The following is a 20796-nucleotide window of genomic DNA, read 5'->3' on the forward strand; positions in this document are numbered from 1 at the left end:
ACCTTGTAAGGCCCCATGAAGCCCGGCGCGGGCGGTGGGGCGCTCTTGATTGCAGAGACGTCTTAAGGCATTGGCAAAGTGGGCAATTCCCCAGGGCCCCCACTTTCCAAGGGGCCACCCGAGAAAGTGAACTTTCTATCGGTTTCATCTCTTTTCTGTTTTTCTGTTTAAACCACTGTCTCTTTCCTGCTGCTACCATTAACTCTATGTTGTCTACACTGTAATTTTAAGGATTTGTGGGATTACAGGCAAGACCTATTTCAGCTTCATTTGTGTGATCCTGTTAAAGTTTAATGTATAATTTAACATTGTTTGGCATCATGAGGATTTGAATTAATAGGAAATGGGGAATAAAACTCAATTTTGTTGCACTTAAGGGCCCTGAAATGTCTTGCCCTGAACCCCCAAAATCCTTAAGATGACATTGCTTGATTGCACCCAAAAAAATCTTATTGCCAGGGATCGATATTTTTCTGGTGCCGTAAATATCCGCCGCTACAAGTTTTTACCAAGCAGTCTGGACTAACATGGAATATGATGCTTTTCACATCAAAACCTGCATGGGGTGAGACCTATCAGCCATTTTTTTTACCTGCTACATTTCAAGAGTTTTAACGAGCTGGAAATCAATTGGAGAAAACTCTAGGGGTGCAGACTTTATCGTACACAGTAAGTACCAGTTGTAGTAACCTCCACATCTCTTGTGATAGCAATCCTTGCACAGGAATTGCAAAATAACAAGGCACTCTTAATAAAGGCCAAAGTGTTCTTTCAAGCCACCAGCCAGAGGTGGGAATGTAGCGCTTTCGCCCAACTCCATTGAATTGGCATTTGAGAGTTTGTGAAATCAGTAGCACCAGTGCTGAAATATGTTTATAAAATGCCCACAGTCTATGGAAGACTGTTTTGAACAGCATGTCACAATTATTCAATTCATCAAACATAAGCCTTGAGAAATCATTGACAACTGGCATATGGTAACAGTGAATGAAAGGCAAAATCCTCATGTACTCGCAAAGGCAGCTGGCTGTCCAGGTATGTAACACAAAAGGATGATGGACGGAGTCCTGACAATGCAAAAACTCACCCCCAGTCACAGATCTGGGTTTAATCTATCGTTTTTTTGCTCACCATGCCACCCCAGTTCTAACTCAGCCATATGCAAATCAGTCTTGACCCTGTTCCTCATGGGAACAGTCCAGCCCGAACTGCCAGGCCAGGTCCTCCCTGGACCGGAAACGAGCATCCTGGGACCGGTTTCACGGTATCACCCTTCTTCAGCCAGGCTAGCTTGATTCCAGTGGCACAGTGAGTAAGGGACCCACGTCTGGGCATACCCTTCCCACTTAGGGCAACATTAGTCCAGGTATGTAGCCAGGTACCAAACAAGAAAAGCAGCCACGAGTGACGGGCCTGTCACTGGAGGTCTATAGGTGTCTGGTGATTTGGGTAAGTCAACTTCGGTTGAAGAGTGTCTTAGTCTTATCAGGATTTCATTTTGAAAAAAATGCTACCAATCACCAACATCCAAGCTAAACAGGGATTTATATTATGGCTTGTTTTTTTCTCATGGACCGTTAGGAGCACATATTAAGAGAGTCAACGGCAGGTTTGATTGAAACAGGTATAGAAACCATTTTTAGGTCGAGCTTAAAAAGGCTGCATTGTGTGGTTGCAAAAAATATATACTGTGGGATTACCAATACAATGTGGGAGCTTGCTGCCAGCTTACTACCTACCATAGATTGGATTTACAGCCACTCAGATTTGCCTGCTTCTTATTTGATGGTTTACCTTATCCAGGTTGTGTCTGTCTCTCTCAATTAAATTGTGTCCTTCCACTGCTCAGTTTTAAAGAACTACTTTTTTCATTTGCCTTTAGCACTTCACAAAAGTGTCTTCCTAGTATACTTCTTGTGTCTCCCTCTCCACTCTGTGTTGTACTCTTCCCAATGTGCTTCTCCCCACCTTCCTCCGCGGTGACCTCACCATCATATACATCTCCCCTTCCCCCCCCCCCCCCCCCCAATGGTACTTTGTTGCCTGTTTGCTTTGCCCCCTCAGTTCCACATTGCTCTCTCTCATTTGCTTTGATCCTCCACCGCGCTCCTCATTGCTCTCTCTTACTGCTTGCTTCCTTCTGTCCCTACATGTGTCCTCTGGGTTGCTTCCCCATCCATGCCCTTTGTGTTGCCTCTCCGATATGCACCCCTGTGTTGCTTTTCTCCTCTTGCTTTAAAAAAAAATGTTTGAATTTTTTTAATTTTTATATACTAATCCAACTTGGATCGGTAAATAAAAAGAAAACAAAATCACCCTCATTAATTTGTCAGCATCGGCATACATGGTGCACATGCCTAAAAATGACTTGTGCAGCTGCTTAGTAGCATTTTTTTTTTTATTATTCGATAGCCATGCTGACAAGCATCGCTAGAATCCATTACAAAGCCAAAATGTCCCAAAGACGAGACCTATTGGCTTTCCCAATGCTAGCTATTAGCTTCAATGTACATCACATGAAAATAAGATTCTTATTGACATAAAGAAAACAAGCTATTGGCTTTTAATTGCTGTAAACTGAAGACATAGTTTAAACACACACAGATGGCTAAAATAAAGGATAAAGAATGGAAACAAATTGTTAAAGTATTATCCCACCAACCCTGGCACTGAAATGTTCTTTTTTTAGTTAGATGTGTAGATGTGATATGGCAAAATGCCATCACTGACGATGCAAGAGAACCAATTGCTGGTTTGGGCTGATCCAATGACCCGTGCTATATGCTGTGGTGACCGTAACAGCACAATGCGGACAGCAGTTGAACAAACCCGTAGAATGAAGAGGGATGACTCTTTATGTATGTGTGTACATAGATACATGAATGTATTTTTCATTTATGATGTTTATCAGTACCAGAGTACTAACCGTGGCGAGACAGCCAGTGTTGTCTGTAAACAAGGCCTTAAAATGCCATTGTGCTTAAAATGGCATAGTAACAGAAGTAGTCGGTTATTCCTTCAAATGAGTTTAATTTCAACAAAGCTTCTAGTTACCACAATTCAGTATTGAATACTGTTCTTTATGATGACTGGCACTTTGTGTCACTTGGGATAACACTTGTCTGTTGTAGAATTAATTAGTTTAGCTTTCCAGTGCTTGCTTTGAAGAACCATTTCCCAACAAGTATTTTTGGTTGTAACGCTCATTATTTGATCCCCATGTAGCAGGACTTCTGATCGTGTCACTGGATCCTAATTTGAAAATTACCTTCTTTGCCGTAATAGTTTTGAGTCCGCTTGGGCACTAGATGAATACCAGGTTAGTTTAATCTACCAGGGAACTGGTGTATACCGTGGTGGATGGGCACTGGCTGGTGGTCCTTGCATAATGAAAGCTAAACTAGCCTAGAATCTAGCTGCTCTTGTAACTACACAAGATGTTCTTCAATCATGTCTAGACTTGGTGGTTCAATGTAAAACAACCTTATCTGAAAAAAGGTGAACTCCTAACAAAGATACTAAACGAACAAACTGGAAATGAATATATTTAAGCGGCATCCTCTGTTTTAAGTTTAGCTAAACAATTATTTTTTTTTGTTTTGTTATAACATTACCAAGTAATTCGCCTATTCTCCTCGTAGACAAAATGACTTCTGTGCTCTGGTTCCACCCTCTATGCTGTTCAAACTCCTAAAATGCTAAACTGTGCCACGTTTGTTTCATAAGTTCGCTTTTTCGCCATGGCTAATTGGCCCTCATTTTTGTTTGCTGGGGCAGCAATTTTGCTATGCGATCTGTTTATTAGGTCGAGCGCGCAAGTGCTCTTATGTGTTGTAATCTATCTGTGGACTTTTAACCACGCCCACCGCACACACATCATTATAACTCGTTACTGGGCTTGCCTTTCAAAAATTCTTTGTTATCATTGGTACATGCTTTACGCTTGTCCCTCCTTGGGCGGTATCGTTACTGCTTTGACCAGCGACCCTGTTAACATGGATAATTGCATGTTTGCCAATACATTTGACCGCAAGCAAACTTCTTTTTCCTTTTGTGTCTCTCCTTGACGCTCACGCTCATGGCAGCCATGGCGATTTGAATTGGCATGCTTATGTCAACTGTTTTACTCTTCATTTTCAATTTATGTGGCAAGAAAAGTCCTGTTAGGAATTTATAACGCTAATAGCTCTAACTTGAGCAAAGGCAAGACCAATTGAATTGCAAATGCTTGTTTTGTGTGTCTGGTGCCACTGGCACGTCATTCCTTTCAGCCTCAGGTGACACAGCCTGAGTGTGACTCCTTCCTTATGAAAGTGTGAATACTTGAGGTTGTGTGCCCCACATTCCTACATCATCACCAATGGTATTGTGGGATTTAACCTGCCGCATTACGCATACCTGCTGTTATAGACAGCATCATTTGGGTAAGCGGTCTTCCTTTTCAGTTCAGTATTTTTACAGTTTTGTTTTTTTCACCAATATTTTACCATCAGTAGCCTAGGCGCCCCATGAAATAAATCGTAGGATATTAGATCGGTGAGGGGAGTGTGTCTCCATCCTTCGTTTAAAACAGTGTCCCATAGATACACCTGTGAATTGTATCCACACAATTCTTAGTCTTAATTATATACCCTAGCTGTAATTATTAAATGTTGATGTGCACAGTATGTGCAGTACACTGAGCTGCCTCTTGAAGTGCCATAACATAATTTATTATTACCGAACTCAAATGTGCTGGTTTCATGTCAGAACAAAGAGAGACTCCTTCGGACTCGCCGCGTGAGCAGTGCGTGCCCTGGGGGTAACACAAAGAGCGCCGCGTTGTGCAGTCAACATACTGAGCTCCTTACTGGCTATTACTGTAATTGAAATCATTGCAGTGTAAGTGCATTTTGCCACCTTGATTAGTGAGTGGCAGCCATTAGGTTGATCATGTTGGTGACCGTGTACGGTCAGCTGTTTAGCAGGTGTGATGCTAGTGTGCTGGGTGGAGAACTAGTCTTAGACTGGCAAGGATTCAAAGCAACCAGTGATATATTTGCCGATGTACATTGTAGCAGGTGTTATTTGTTTGTTTGGAATCACAGTACGTGTACCACATGTCTGAGGAGAGGAAGGGTCCATTCGAAGCTGACGTACCCAGTGATGTCATCTTTGGAATGACGCGGCTGGTGCTGAGGTGAAGGAGACATTTTGGCGATTGGAGGTGAGAGCTGGCAGACAAGCAAAGATGTGCGCTTCCGGGAGGCCAGCACCGAGAGGAGCCACGTGCTCGTCAGGGTCTCCGAAGAAGCCTTCTCACATGCGGTCCCTGGAGAAGTTCTTGTGTTTGATGCACTACCCACTGCCTCTCTCAGGCTTAACCTGCGAGAGGTCCCAACCTGCCACAACCAGAGGATGTCCCAGAACAGCCAGCTGCCTTCCTCGGCGTGAGAGGTGCATACAATGCTCAGGGAGGAGCGGGAGAGAATGAGGCAGAACTGGACTGCATGGGATGTCTTGTGAAGGATAGGAAGGTACTTCTTGATTTGTGTTTTTCAATGAATTTTAGAATTAACATTTTGCTCCACAAAACATATTCAGCCTGGTCTAGAATATGATATTGTATGTAAAGCATATAACAACAATGTCCCAAAAAAGTAATTTAAGCTGTATCTTTTAAAAGCATCTAACATAGTTTACTAGTGCAGAAAATCACCACTGCACTTGGGCTATTGTCTGGAATAATAACAAGCCTCGAGGTCAAGGTGTGCTAGCCATGTATCAACATCTATAGTGCAGTGGGGCGTAGGGAAAAATCTGCGATCAAACACAAAACAATACGACTAGTTATGGACCTTTTAAAGATCAATTTGTTTTACTGAGCTTTTAGAGATAAAGAAACAGGTTACAAAGAGACAAAGTACATGGCACAAAGATGCTGCAAAATCTAGTCCAAAGGTGAGGCACCTCAGTAATGGGTGATAAAAATGTGACTACCTATAGCCCTTAAATAAAACAGCTATATGTAGAGGGAGTTCGCCATGGTTATAGTAACCTCGTTTGTATGTTCTAACCCTTGTGCATTGTCGCAAAAACATTCAGTTCTTTGTGAAGTTTCGCTAGACTGTTTGCACACTTAAAGTAACATTTCCTGGGTGTCCACCTCCCGCCAGGTCATTAAGGCCACTGCTTCCAGCCCAGACTTTGCATTCGAGGTTAGTGAAGTCTTGCTTTGCTCCACCAAACCTATTAGACAAATACAGCTAAAATCTATCATTTGTAGGAGTAAAGGTCAGGACTGGAGACCTGTTCATCATGATATGCAGCGTGGGGCCGGGGGCGCTTTAATACGTTCTCCTGAAGCTAGTGTACATACCTCTTGAAAAGTTGTATAGCTTGTTGGGAAACCTTCAATTAAATAATACCCCCAAATAGGTACGCCATTCAATAATTCAAGGTATTCTATTAAAGGTAATGCAAGTAATATGTATGTGAGGGGTTCTCTCAGTGTTATTAGCTCCTTACATGTATCACCCATTATTGATTTTTGCATTTGATGAGCCGGTTCGTTTTACATAAACTGTGACACCCAGCTCGGTTCAGTAAGCACTGCAGTGACAGTGACAGACATCTGCCTAGAGGCGTGCAAAAGTAATATTTATTTGCAGCACTAAAGTTTAAAATGACAAATGGATCAAGCAGTGTGGCTGGTCCAAGTTGTATTGAAAAACTTTCCATCGATTTCCAGGGTGTGAAGAGGACAGATTTTGGTGTATGTAAATTAAGAACTTTCAGCCATAAACCTACATCTACTGCAACAAAATATCTTTGTGAAGAGCCCCCTTTGGGTCTGTTATAAACGGCAGGCTCTGTCTCTTTACAAGCCATTTTTCAATACACTATTTTGTTTTTAAGCGATTATGTGTCAAGTATTTTGTGTAGCATGTTTTCAGTGCAAACCCTTCTTCCAGGTAGATGTCTGCTACCAGTCTACTAAAGGTCGGAATTCAGTTTTAAGGTAGTGGAATTCTGATCCAAAACATCTTGAAGTACGTCCTGTGAGTTAGAATACAGACCGGGAATCTGAGCAACCAGACTGAACAACGTGCCATGTTTCCATTGCCGTGTAGTCCGAGGATGACGCAAACTTAGTGGTCTATTGTGTGGCGCTTGTGCTCTGCTTATGGAATGAGATCTCCCGTGGGTGGATGCCCCGCACCACATGCGCACTTCTACATCAATGCAGAGAAATGGTAACCAGACCTCTTTCTTGGACCCTCCATCCCCATGCAATGCTCGAGAATTACACTTGTAATTAAGGATCCCTATGGCCTTCTCCTCACAGCTGCTCCTAGGATGGGCCTGGTATTTTGGGCGTGGAGCGGTGCGTCACTTGCCAAGCCCCGAGGTTGTGTGCAACTTAATTAGCATGCAGGAAACCCGAGTGAGTGGGTGGTGGGCTCTTAGTTTCCAGTCTAGGGTTTTACAGTCTCAACTTCACATAAAGACGTGGCACAAATGAGCCTGGTGGGTCATGCTGGCAGGTGCCCACATCTCGTAAACCTCTTGTGCTGCGGGTTTGCAAACGTGTTTTTTCTGCCAGTTCAGCTTTTTTGAGCTCTGTCCGCACTGGCCCAGTATGTATGACAAGATGAAACCTGAGCCCCTGGGCCAGAGGGACTGGGGTGGTGTGTGGCTGTGTGGGGGATTACCTCACTGGTCCGGGTGGGAGTCTTTGACTGAGTTTGCTGTTCAGTCCATCTTAAGTTGGAACTAATGGCGAGTATATGAAGTGAGTGAGATGAAGGCCAGATCGTAGGGTCCGCAGGCCCACGTCATACGCTAATTTTTCATCATAAACACACTTCTAGATTGTGTAATAGCGTTTTCCTAGAGCGAAATAAATACTGCCCCTCCTAGCTTGTGGCAAAATAAAAATAACGATAGTGTTCATTTTTTCTGGAGTTCTTTTGTATTCCGTGGAAGTAGAGAAAGACACTCGCAGGATTTTGCCCTCTTTGGGTAGGGTGACTTCTTTGTCTTACTTTCATATTGTGCTCGTTCAGACCGTGGGGTCACTTCAGAGCGCTTCTGAAGGGTGGGGCTGAAGGTGTGGTCGAGAAGTAGGAGTTTCATAGACGTCTTTAGATTACACTGCTAATGCCTATGCCAGCTGACCTATTCTTCTGTAATAGTAAACATGTGTTCAGTGGTGTTTGAAAAGACAGGCGTTTTGATTGCTGTGAAAAGCAGTCTTTGGTACAATACGTCATTTGTTTAAGATGTGTAATGCACATTTGGAATCGTTTTTCTGATTGTTGCATGGAGCCTGGTTGCTGGTAACAAGAGGATGAACTAAGCTGCATTAGATGAAGTTGGCTGGTTTAATTTCTTTGTGGTTACAGCTGTGGGGCTGTATGGTCATCCCACTCTGGCTTCCCCTGTAGTTGATCCTCGGTCAGCTTCCAGTGCTGGGCTGGCCTAATGTTTCGTCTCATTTATCTCCCCACACCCTTAGTGACTCTATTCTAGCGGGCCTCTCTTCATTTTGCTCTCTCTTTTTTGTCCTTCCACTCTCCTTCAGTCACTCTATTCAAGTGGTCCTCTAACTTTTCACACTCTCCTCTTTTTTACACTATACATGTGTATATGGTACTTCTGCAGCATGAACCTAGCCAAAAGGCAGCAGAACGGGTACAATCTAAAACAAAAGCATTAAGTCAATGAGTGATGGGAAAGGTAGCTTGTTTGTGGACTGTTATTGCATTGTAATGTAGTGTATTTAAAGAGGGAGGGTCTTCAACCCTTTCCTAAAATGGAGCAGCATTGGGGCACGCTTGATGGATATGGGAGTGTTGTTCCAGATCTTGGGTGCATAGAAGGAAAAGGACTGCTGCCCTGTTTTTTCTTTTGTATACTTCTTAATCTGCAGTCTGATTGTGTCTTGGTTGTGTTTGTGCCAAGAACCCCCAGAGATGGTGAGCTTGTCTGCAAAATAAGCAGGAATGCCATGTGTAATGGCTTTGTAAATGCTGCAGCTGTTTATGATGTTGCGGGGTGGCAAGGGGAGCCAAACGAGTTCCACAAGGATGGGGGTGATCATAGTTCTTCAGGACCTGCCTAAGAAGTGCTTCAGCTTGTGGCATGCCCTTAAAGGATGCCAGTGTGGAGTGTGGAAAGGATGCCAGTGTGGAGTGTGGGTGGCTTTGGCATTACCACTTTCAAGATGCGGGAATACAGGGGCTTAAACAACAGTTTTGAAATTGCTTTCTGGATGAAACGGTTCCACCTTCCATACTACACTCTTTCTCTAGCTCTTCCCATTTGCTCTTCACCCATCTCTCTAGTGAGCTTTTCTCCCTTGTTCTCTGGCCCCTGTTTTTTTGATTCACTGCTTCCTCTACCTTAAGCATCCCTTACCCAAATCTTGATATTCTCCTTCCCTGATTTATACATTATTTGCTCATTTTTCTTGGAGTACTCCTGTTATTTTGTACATTGGTTCTTCTTTCTCTTAATGCTCATGCCTTCTTTCCCTTCTTACCCACCCAGTCTGCCCCTTACTAAAATAATATAATGTAAAGGACATCTATGGAGTACAGTGGTTAGCAAATGGTGTAGAAGACAGAGAGAGTGGTGGATTAGCTGCAAGGACCAGTTAGAAAGCATCCACGTTTTTAGTGCTTTGTGGAAGGGGAGAAGCTGGTCATTCAAACCTAACCAATGGAAGAGAGTTGCAGAACCTTTGCCTTTCAGCCACCATCTTTTCTTTCTCCCTCCATCGTTCTTTATCATCTTGCACATCCCTTCTTTCTCTTTATGTGCTAGTCAAGATTTTTCATTAGCTATTCACCATCTTGCATTTACATACAAATCCAGTTTAGAAATCTCCTCTCTTCGGCCCTACTGTCTGCTTTTCTAGATATACTGTCACATCTAAGCTGTTCTTGATATGGTATGAGCTGCACGATGGCTTCCTCGCAGCCGTGTTATAATGTTGTGTCACATTACAGAATGTTAGGTCATTTCATACTATATTATGTGCATTTTTGTAGCTGGTTTGCATGGCCGCGAAGTGCTTTCACAATCTGATGGTTCATGCAGTTGTGTGTCGTGTGTATTGGTTCACGCTTGAAAGGAACTTGATTTTGATCTGTTGACTAGGTGGCAAATGCTTAGCTTCTTCACGTTTTGGATCCATGTTGTGTACATGATGGCGCCAGGAGTTGTCTTGAATGTGTATTATTGTTGTATAGTAAGGTTTAACTATAGCCAGATCCTACAATTAGGCATTGGATGGAAGCCTAGCACTACTACTCACAGAGTTCAAAGACATCAGTTGACCGACAAAATGACAAAAATAGCAGCTGCCGATTTGGATTTGGAGAGAAACCTGTCACATGCAGCCCCTTCTTCCCAGACATATTAGTAGCACCATGCATATACAGTGGAAGTGGAAGCCAGGAAATGCACTGTAGGCATGTCAATTAGGGTGTGGTGGGCACAGCCCTGTCACTTTACATCTTCCACTCAAGGGAGTCATTAGTAAAACCGAGGGGCTGAACTTGTCACACTTACTTAGCTATTGCACACTATAGTTATTGCACACTACTCAGAGTTCGAAAAATCCACTCAACCACTCCCAATGACAAGTCTTATTTGATCAGGTCTGATCAGGGCGAGCTATTTTTAATACTTACTTGTCTCTTCTCACCAGTTGACACTGAAACAGGTGTTCTGTTTGGTTGAAAAGTGGAAGGGCAATAAAATATGCCTTTAAATCTTAGTCTCATGTCACATTTGCTCTGTGTTCACAGACAGAGGTCAAAAGTCAGTTTATCCAACAATTATTATTCCTTCTGGCTGCAGAGTTCCTTGACTCCCTAAGCTGAACTGTGTGACCTGCTGCTTAGATTGTAAAATACAAAGATATAAGGTTTTAGGTTTTTCCTAGCACACATTTAAATGACTATGTCAACTGAGCAAACATTTCAAAATATTTTTCAGTAGTTGTGAAAGCCCTTTTTTAATTTTTCACTGGCAATGGAGTAAGGGACATGACTGAAAAAACTGGAAGCTGTCATTCATGACTTCATCTACCATCTCTGCCAGGAGCACATTTGATTACTTGGTTAAATGACAAGCTGATGTTTGAGGACCCCACCAATTTATTAAAAAATGAAAACCTACGATTTCAGGACACAAATGATGTTCTTGAAAATTATAAGCTTCAGCAGTGGAGATTTCATTTAGGCATCCAAAGTGAAAGTTTTCAAGGTAAAATGTCAATTATTGTCAGAAAACGACAAACTGGTTTCGTAATACAGGATGCATTTCTGAAATACACTCAAAGCAGATATTTGCTTGATAATGTTGATTTTGGGACACTCGCTGATTTTCATTCTTCGCTAAGAGAGGGCACTGGCAGCTATGGCTGTCATTTTATGACGTGTTTGTAGGTATTACATCACCTGTATTGCTAAAGGTTTCTGTGCTATGTCCACTGCTCTGAGATTGCAATTGACAGTGCTTAATTTGTGAAAGAAAAGGTTCCGGTACCCGAAGCTCTTCTCAGAAGTTGGTGTCCTATGTAATTAATTAAGCGTTGGTGTGCCGCCTGCCAAGGATGGCAGGCAATCCACTGTGAGACACTCTCTGCGCCTGTCCATCGTTTCTTCATGGTAACCCAGGATAGACCTTGTGTTCCTTAGTTTGTTTCACTGTTTCTGATCCTGATGAAGGTTTCTGTACATCTCTGGACACTTCTCATCCTTTCCTTTGGCCTGGATTGTATGTCATATGCTGATAGTACTCATAACCTCTTCTGCTTTCACCACTCTATTGCAGATACAGTCATTTCTTAAGCTTTGCTTTTGTGCGATTCAATCCTGGGTCAACAATGACAGGCGGAAACTAAATTCTGAAATATCAGGGCTCTGTGGTTCCGATGACCTTTGGAGTGCTGGCTTCTGGCCAGTAGGATTCGAGTTTCCACCTACCCCATTTAGAGCTATGAAAATCTATGCTTTACTTTTGACAATGGACTCTCTATTGAAACCCAGATCACTTTTTTAAGTATCTGCTCCTATCAACTGACTCTTTGTCATATTGCAAGCATTTATCGGCATTGAAGTCACAACATCCGTCCTCCCCAGACCTGACAATGCCAATGCTTGTTACCTGGCTATGTCTGCAAAACTTCACTCCAAATGACAACTGATCCGGGGCACAGCTGTGAGGCTGGCACATTTATCACATCTTAAGGCCAGACGTAAGCTGCACTGGCTACCTGTGAAAGAGAATGCTTTTCAAAGCCTTACGTGTGGCCGATGAGCTATCAATTACATTGGTGCCCCGGGCTCATAACCTATAATACTAATCCCACTGCAACACGAGTTCTTCATTCTGCTTCCCAAGTCAGGACAATTGTTTTAAGATTTAGAAAAGCCCAATACGAAGGAACGACCATTACAGTTTAGGCCTCAGAAGCGTGAAATCACCTACCATGCACACTGTGAGCCATTTCTAACCATGAAACTTTCCGTAATAACTAAAAAGTCGCTTTCTACTTTAATAAAAGTAGGAGCCAAGCCACTGGGAGCAGCACCAGGACAACCAGCGCTCAGAGAAGTTTCTTCCCATTATTGTAGCACTAACATGCCCCTTTGGAGTATTTTTTCTGCTTTTATTTTCGTAAATGATTTTAAATGGGCTCACCCAGCGACTCGTCTTATGTGCTTTGGTGGGAGGACGCAGAATATGAATGGCAGTTGAACAGACCAATGGATGGGGTGACTCAAGGCCCAGCTCCGTTAGCATGTATTTTTTATTCATGCATTTTTGACTACATGAGGCTGGACAGACGGCTGAATCTGTTTCTACTCCAGCTCAAACTAACAATTAGATAAGGTACATTCTGGAAAGCCATATCGCACTGCCTTACAGAACTCCACTGGGCCCGGGTATAAATGGGCATTATTGCTCTCCGTGCTCACTTAGATACCGTCGCACAAACCGTTTTTTTATAAGTTATTCCCCATTATCTTTTGTAAGTATTAGGTTGTGTTTTGAAAGACACCAACAACCAGTCACCTGGCCTCGTACCCACAAACGACACCCCTTACTGTAATACTTTTATTACAACAGTTGTATGTATGTGTTTTTTCACCTTAACGTTGTGTTAAAGGCAGTGTGGCCACATCATGATTGCCGTTGCTCTAACTCAAGACAACCAACAAGCGTATCTGCTAATGTTATTACGAAATTGTTATAATCATTGTCTGACTACTACTTGTTAATTTAAACAACTAATACATTTTATTATACAAAAATCCCAGTTCAACAGTTGGAAACTGGTGTTTCGATCACATTTTGCTTCCTCCCACCAACATTGAACAGTCCCTTAGCCTCTGTTGCCACCTGGTGGGCACATGTAATATTGTCTTACTTTATTGTTTGCTACATAGGCTGATCATAAGTATGGATCCATTTGGTCAAAGAACGAATAAAAGAAGCACAAAGACGTTGTTGTATATTACCTTTTAGGGTGACTGAGGTTCGTGGATTTGTTTAGGATATTTGAGAGAGAAAGCCCAGATAATGATATTTTCACCAAGTAAACACAATTCCAGGTTTCCTATGCTGCCAGGAAAATCCTACTTGAAATTGTTGCTGCTTTAAGAAAATATGATCCCGAAGTGAGTCAAGGATTATATGACCTAATTAGTTTACAGTTATAATTATTGCTAGAAAAAATAATTACAGAAGAAAATAAAAAGAGAAATACAAGTTGAAAGTGTATTATTGTATTTTATGTAAACGCATTGACGATGAACACACATTGCGATCAACAAAGCATACCCTGAGCCAAAGGAAGATGATCTGTAGGGCTAAATATTAACATATTTCATAAATCGCAATAAAAATAATGGAAATCAGGATATCTAGAGCTTGCCATCAAGTAAGATTGCTCAGTGCATGCGATATTTGTTAAAAGTTCAGAATTTGAAGCACCGTAAATGAGGCATGTCGGATGTAATCTTAGTCTAACAAATAGTTCAAAGATCCCTCATTGAGTTGTGCGTCTTGGGCAGGAAGTGAGATATGTATTCCCAGCGAATAAATGACGCAAATTAAGACTTCTACAGTAAAGGCAGTGAGTGCCTGGTGCAGAGCAGGCCTTGGTTGAGATCCCGAAGGGGGTAGACAGTCTGTCCACACACCAGAGGGAGTGCAAAGGGGAATATTCCTGTGACAGGATCCGAAGAGAAGGGCTTGTGGAAGATCAGAGAGACAGCTCAATTCCTGAAGAGCCGTAACAGTCCCCAGGGGTGAGAGGCAGAGAAAATTATGTACACACATGCTTGAGCCAGAGTGCTGAGCTAGACTTAGCAACAACCAAGCGGAGGGTTGATGGTGTAGGTACTGGTCTGACCCTAAACGTTGTTCTTGATAAGCCCTACCCAACAACCACCGTGAGTTCTTTGGGCATCCATCCGTTCAGGTGCAAACCCTTTTTTCACATCCCTGTGGACTTAAAGTGTCACTTACCTTTAATCCAGCCCAGACCATTTCCTTTTCCCCATTTATGTTGTGAAATCAACCAAAAGTAACAAATGGTGCCATGAACTCTCACCCAACTTTTCAGAAAATAACTTTCCTTATCTTGCAGCCAAGTATACAAATTAGCACGAGTGTATAGTGATGATAAAAATGTTGAACAAAGGCCCTGCACTTGCATTACAGAAACACACACCAGCCATCTGTCCAGCTCCAGTGTCTCATTACTGAAAGGCTAAGAAAACAATCTGTGTATCCCCTGTACACTGAAGATGCAGGGCTGGATGTATGAATTGATGAATGTCACCACTGTAATAATAGAATCATGTTGTACATGTCTTATTTGATTTAGAGTCCAGTACTGCACAAAGCTAACTCTATAGGTTATCCAATGTTTCCTAGAGAAAACTTAGACTCCTTCGTAGAGCATTACATTTCGCACCAGCTTTGCACTTCGTTGTAGCCACTTGAATATCGAAACCACTGACCCATTTTTAAATGTAATACTAAAGCAGACACCATTGGCATTAGCAGTCTCTGCTGCTAGGTGTTGGGTTGTTTGCCCAATATCAGTGTGTTTATATTGGACAACCCTTCTATCTATATGCACCATGGCGTTATTGTTCTCAAACTATGAGTGGCTCCTCAGCTTTTGCATTCCTTTGCTATCTTTCCTCTTGTTAGTCTGATTGGTGATTCACACTCATTACATTGTGTGTGCTCTTCCCATGAGCAGCTGCCACTAAACAGGGGTGGTTAAAAAAAAAAATAATAATAATAATAATTACCTGGTTTGTTGGGAGATGGGTTCATCTCCTTCGTCCTCTTCTGGAAAGCACACAGGCTCCCAGTCTCCCCTCAGTCAATCACGACGCTGCTGTCACCAGCATGACAGCAGCATTGTGATTGGTGTGAGGGGCCTGGTTCGGCACTCACACTGGGAGTGGGACCCTGTAGACTTTTTCCTTCCGGCTGTGCAATACAGCCAGGAGGAAAAATGGTAAGTGTGCATGTCTGTTTCGCTGGCTCAACACAGCCGGCCAAACAGACATCATGCGCATTTATGGTTCACAAACCACTCCTCCTCTAGCCCCGCCTCAACATGGCTTCATATAAAAATCAAATGCTAATAATGTCCTGTTATTATCATTTTATTTCTTACTTGGGCTGAAAGCAGCGGGGCGACGCTCCTCCGCCTTAGCGAAGGTACCGCCACTGGATTTTCCCCTTCCTAACTTCAGATACAATTGGCGTTGTATTTAGTTCCTGCTCTGAGACATTTCTTTTTATTTACAAGTGCAGATCATAAACCTTTAAGTCTTTCTACCATATGTGCAAAATATTGCCAGAGTTTAGAGTAGAAAACATGTCGGTGGAGGTGTACCTGCTACAAGCCATGACCATTACAAGAATTTACATTAGGGCCTTTAGCACCTCAATATGTGTCTTACACTTTTCATAATGAAACCTGTATTTCATTCACAGTGCTCTGCGCTCAGTAATTTCCTCAGGGCCGGTTTTATGAGCCAGTCAGCTACTTTGTGCTCATCATTGGTGTCATCCTTGTGAGAACGATTAAATGTTTAGCAGACTCGCATCAATCTGATGACAATGTTGAAGAAACCGATCTTTCCAGGCAAGAACCATTGCAGAATGTATTACTTGCGTGGACAATTGTTGGACATCGATTGCACTGTTGTGAATGTGCAGCAACTGACCAAAATGGTAAATTCACTAATAATATAACATACACAATGGCAGCAAATAGTTAAAATAGAACCAGAACAGATACACCAACCCAGACCACTCAAGAGCGTCCAGAGAAAGTGTCCAAGTTAGGAGTCTAGAAGAGGTGACCTGCTCAAATCCCAGCTTTAGCGCTTCGGTCACAATCCTTTTGTCATTGTTTTATCTGTTCGTTTTTGTTGAACATTAAAACAATGGTAGGAGGGCAAAGTTGGCCAAAAAAAACAGAGGTCAAAACTTTGTTATAGCACTTCTGGTGGGCTGCACTCAGCAGTACACACACCAAAGTGCAAAGTTAAACAAAGCACGTGCATCTGGAGCCAAAGGTCCAGATCTCTTTGGCCCTTCTCAGTATATTCGAAATAATCTTAGAAAACATCCTGTGATGCCTCTGACCATACTGTCGCCCCACTTGGCATCTCATGGACATTCCTTTCTCTTCGTGACATGGTGCCTTCATCGCCCACGTGGTTATGTACAGCGTTCTTATGCACCCCTCTGAGCTTTGCTCTATAGAAACGTCTATGTACAAAGAGTTGCTGTGCCTGATGCAGAGCTCTCTACTCAAGCTGCAGACTATTGGTTTGAAACCAGGGCCCCGTGGGTTGACTCACCCTTTCATCTTTACAAAATCGATCAAACGGTCGGATTCAGTGAGGCGAAAGTAGCACGAGTCGCCTGCAGCACTTTGAAACTGTACGGCTGTGGGAGTGAAGGTCAGTGGACTGAGGGAACCTCCAAAGACATGCAAGTCACTGGTTCAAATTCTGGCAGGGCTGACTCAACATTTTATCTTTCCAAGGGCAACATAACAAGCACTATTGTGTTTGGTATTAATAACATTAAACATTCATTATGAGTGCCCATGGAAAATACCCCATATGCAGTGCTCAGTTTGTAAATAAAAACATGCCGGTGCTCATCGCTCTCCTCGCAAACACGCGGCTGCTGCAATTAAATGTGGGAACACGGAATACTGAGCTAGCGTAATCCTGAGGCCATCTCGGGCCTCTTCAAACCACTTAAAGCCGCTCCCTGCCCCTTTAGCTCACTTTTGCAGCGTTCTGCTTTCTCCCATTGTGACGCTTTTTCGTTTTTCTCTTCCTTCGTCTTTCCCACGTGTCTTTTGTTCGCAGCAAATGCTTGGGGCAGAAGACTAAGCGCCGGCCCTCAAAAATAAGTGCTGGTGCTCCGCACCGGGAGCAAGCACAAATTAAGCACTGCCTACATGGTTATGCTTATAAAAATGGTAGTTAAATAGCCTTGTTTTTGTGTTATTCGTTCGATCTCCCAGCTGACCTGAGTCAAAGGAGACATTCTACATGAAGAAATAATAACTTTACTATAGTGGTGCCAAGGGATGGATCACAGCAACTTCTGTCAGCCATTCATTCATAGAGGTGGGCGAGCCAGCAGCCCGGCTTCAGCTCAGCTCGAGGTCCTCTTGGCTCCTCGAGCCCAAAACAAGCCAAGCTAAAATGTAGCTTCTGCTTGCCACCCCTGTCGTAACCTCCTGACCAAGAATGCAAGGCACAGTATTACTCTATGATGTAAAACGGATGCGAGGAAGAGAGAGACACCCGCTAGCTGGATTCCTCAACTAAAAACCTGAGCTCAATCCTGACTTCCCCATTTCATTAAATTGTGTGATCCCGGGCGAACATTTTATTTCCTTCATTATCGCTTATGACAGCGCCTTCATGTAAGTGAGTTCTGGGTCTGTGCTGAACATAAATCATTTGTGTTTGTTATAAAAGACGACAGTGTTGGCCTAGGTATCATAATGATCAAGGCCACATATAGGACGCCTATGACAACTATCTTGCCTTTTAGTTCACTAATAGCTTGGGCGTGAGGGCGTGGGAAGGCATGAGGGTTTCTAAGTTCAAGTTTTAAAAGCATCACTTTTAATGTATGGCTTTCTGTGTAACGCTTCCGTGTGGTAAATACAAGTTTTTTTGTTTTTTTTTTAATTTTGAGAAAACCTTCCATCACATTTTACATAATGTTTGATGCCCGATCTACATGGAAAACTTTTTATGGGCTCTGCTCGTGCACGGTGTCTGAGATGAGAGCTAGACACCTCCCCTCCCCTCTTCTCTCCCCCCCCCCCCTCCCCCCCCCCCCGCCCAAGGTAATTTGTTGCCTCCTCCACCTCAAGCCATTTTCACTTCCCCTTCTTTCTTTTTTTTAAACTCCCTGGTTTATCTATCTCAGTCATAACATTGTATATGTACCCTGCACACACAGTCCATATAAAACGTGCCTTCGTTCATGCTCTGCTGATGTACAGGTATGTGGGCGTGTCTCTTGGTCCATATACATGTTTCCTCAGATCATTAAAACGGGGGTTTACATACCTGTGTTTACGCTTGTAAATGCTGGAGCACAGGCCAAGCCCACCACATGATGTGTGTTTTTAAGGTGAGACCCCCTGGGCTCTCGGGCGTGGTTCTGTTTCCTGCTCAACGGCTTTTTTTATCAGTCCCATTGCGCTGAGGGACACAGTCCCCATTCACAAGGCGATCCGTAAGCGAAGCTCTTTGAAATCGAAGCCACGCTGAAGCTTTGTGGTGCCGCAGTGCACTCTCGCCTCCTGGTGGCGAAATGAGTAAACTACAATACGTGTGACAGATTTACATGTGTACTTGGCACTCAAGTAAATGCGCCTTCAGCTAGAAATAACGGTGAAAGGCAGGCCGACCTAGTTTGTTAATGTTCTGCCTGTTATAGAACCAATTTCCGTTATCATTATTTACCAGTTCAGTGGAACCCATCCCTGTCGCAAACCTTTCTGAATGCAGTCATTGCCACATCTATCTGTGATTTGGGGTGCTGTCGTCACCAGTCTCTCAGTAATAGTAAAAAACCTCGTGTATACAAGCTGAATGGCTTCTAAGCGCTTAAATAAGAGGTATTCTAATTACCAACTCATTTAGACCTTTATGAGAGTGACGGAGTGAGAATATCCTATCGGAGTTCCAGTAATCAGCAGGTCTAGGGTCTGTTAAAAATATTTTCTCGAAGAACTGAGTTTGGTTTCCTCATAATCTGAAGGTGCGTGGACCTGCTACGACCACCAGAGACCGCGCGTGCCCAGAACGCTCACGTCTTCAATGGGCCAATTCACTTTCAGGCGCCGCAGAATTCGTGGAGAATGGCTTGAAGGAGTTAATGACATAAAAAAGCGATGGGTGAGACCCGCGAATTCATTTCAGTCAATGGTAATTGCTCTGGGCCACATTCTAGTGCAGGTTGTTTTGTTCATTGTGCCAGCAGAGACATGGGCAAAATCTTAAGGAAGTCAGGCTTGGTTTTGGTTCAATAAGAACAGTCACTCCGACACAGGAACTGAAGTGACTCCAGACCAATACCGGGCTTGCTGGGCCTCCTCATCTGAGATCCACCCCTAGCGGGTGAGTACAGCTTACCTGGCTGCTGCCTGTACGTTCTCTGTTGTGCAGTGTGAACTGATGAGTAGCGCTACTCAATTCACAGTTTGGAAAAATAATGTAATTATTGCAATGATTGTACCGATAAAGTACGAAATCAATGATCATCAGACACCAGAGTGAATTAATCGTAGTTCCTGTAAACCGTTCCATTTTATATCTGGTAATGAAATATGACATGCAAGTGGGATACAAGCAAAAATACAAGAATTTGTGAAGCCTGTGAACCAAATATGTACACGTGATTAAAAACGTTAAAAACTGCATTTTTATGACTCCACTTTTTAACAATGCTTTTGCATTGAGCAGTGCCACGTTTGAATGTGGACGCCAGAGCTGAAAGAGGTTATTTGTTGCAGTGCTGGTTAATATAACCATTTACCTCTGGCCCCCTGTGGTAGAGGGCACTGGTGCGGTTAAGAGGCAGAGGCAAGACTGGTGCCAGTGGGGACATGCGGATGGACGGAAGGATCCTGCAGGTTTGTCAGTGATTATCAAAAAATCAGGGGTAAAAGTCTTTAGCATTCCCCACTCGATCAGTGGGTAGTATAACTGATCACCAAGTTCTGAAGGATGGGCCACTCCAACCCATTCAAAAAGGTAGATTCTGGTGTGACAGGGCAAGCTGAAAATTAAGAGTATTTCGTCCTTGGTTAATCCAATGATTACTATTAACTCCTGTCATCAACTAATATAGAAATATATAAAAAAACAAAAGGTGATGGCTGTAATATTTAAATTAGTCTTAGCCACTGCTAACTAGTTGTTGCCGCATCCCAGTCCATTGGGTGTTTTTTTTTTTACCCACCATGCCACATCAGACAGAAACCAGCCATATGCAAATCAGCCTTTGTCATGTACTGTGCAGGCCTCCAGTGGGGTGCCCCTTGGTTCCAGTGGCACAGTAAGCACAGGACCCTTGTCTGGGCATACCCACGACACTTGGGGTATTTCTATGAACAAAACAAAAAAAACAATGGCGGCCAGCATGCTTGAATTAATCTCAGCCACTGGTTATTACTTAGGCCACATCCCAGTCCAAAGTTTATTTACCTAC

The 20796-nt window shown here is 43.1% G+C and overlaps 1 protein-coding gene across 7 annotated transcripts in view; it reads left to right on the forward strand.

Annotated features, from left to right (window-relative positions):
* The window catches only part of SH3PXD2A (SH3 and PX domains 2A), a 680586-nt gene that overhangs the window by 336923 nt on the left and 322867 nt on the right, over positions 1-20796 (forward strand). The window lies entirely within an intron of this gene.

Source organism: Pleurodeles waltl, chromosome 6 (assembly GCF_031143425.1).
Source record: "Pleurodeles waltl isolate 20211129_DDA chromosome 6, aPleWal1.hap1.20221129, whole genome shotgun sequence".
NCBI lineage: Eukaryota > Metazoa > Chordata > Amphibia > Caudata > Salamandridae > Pleurodeles > Pleurodeles waltl.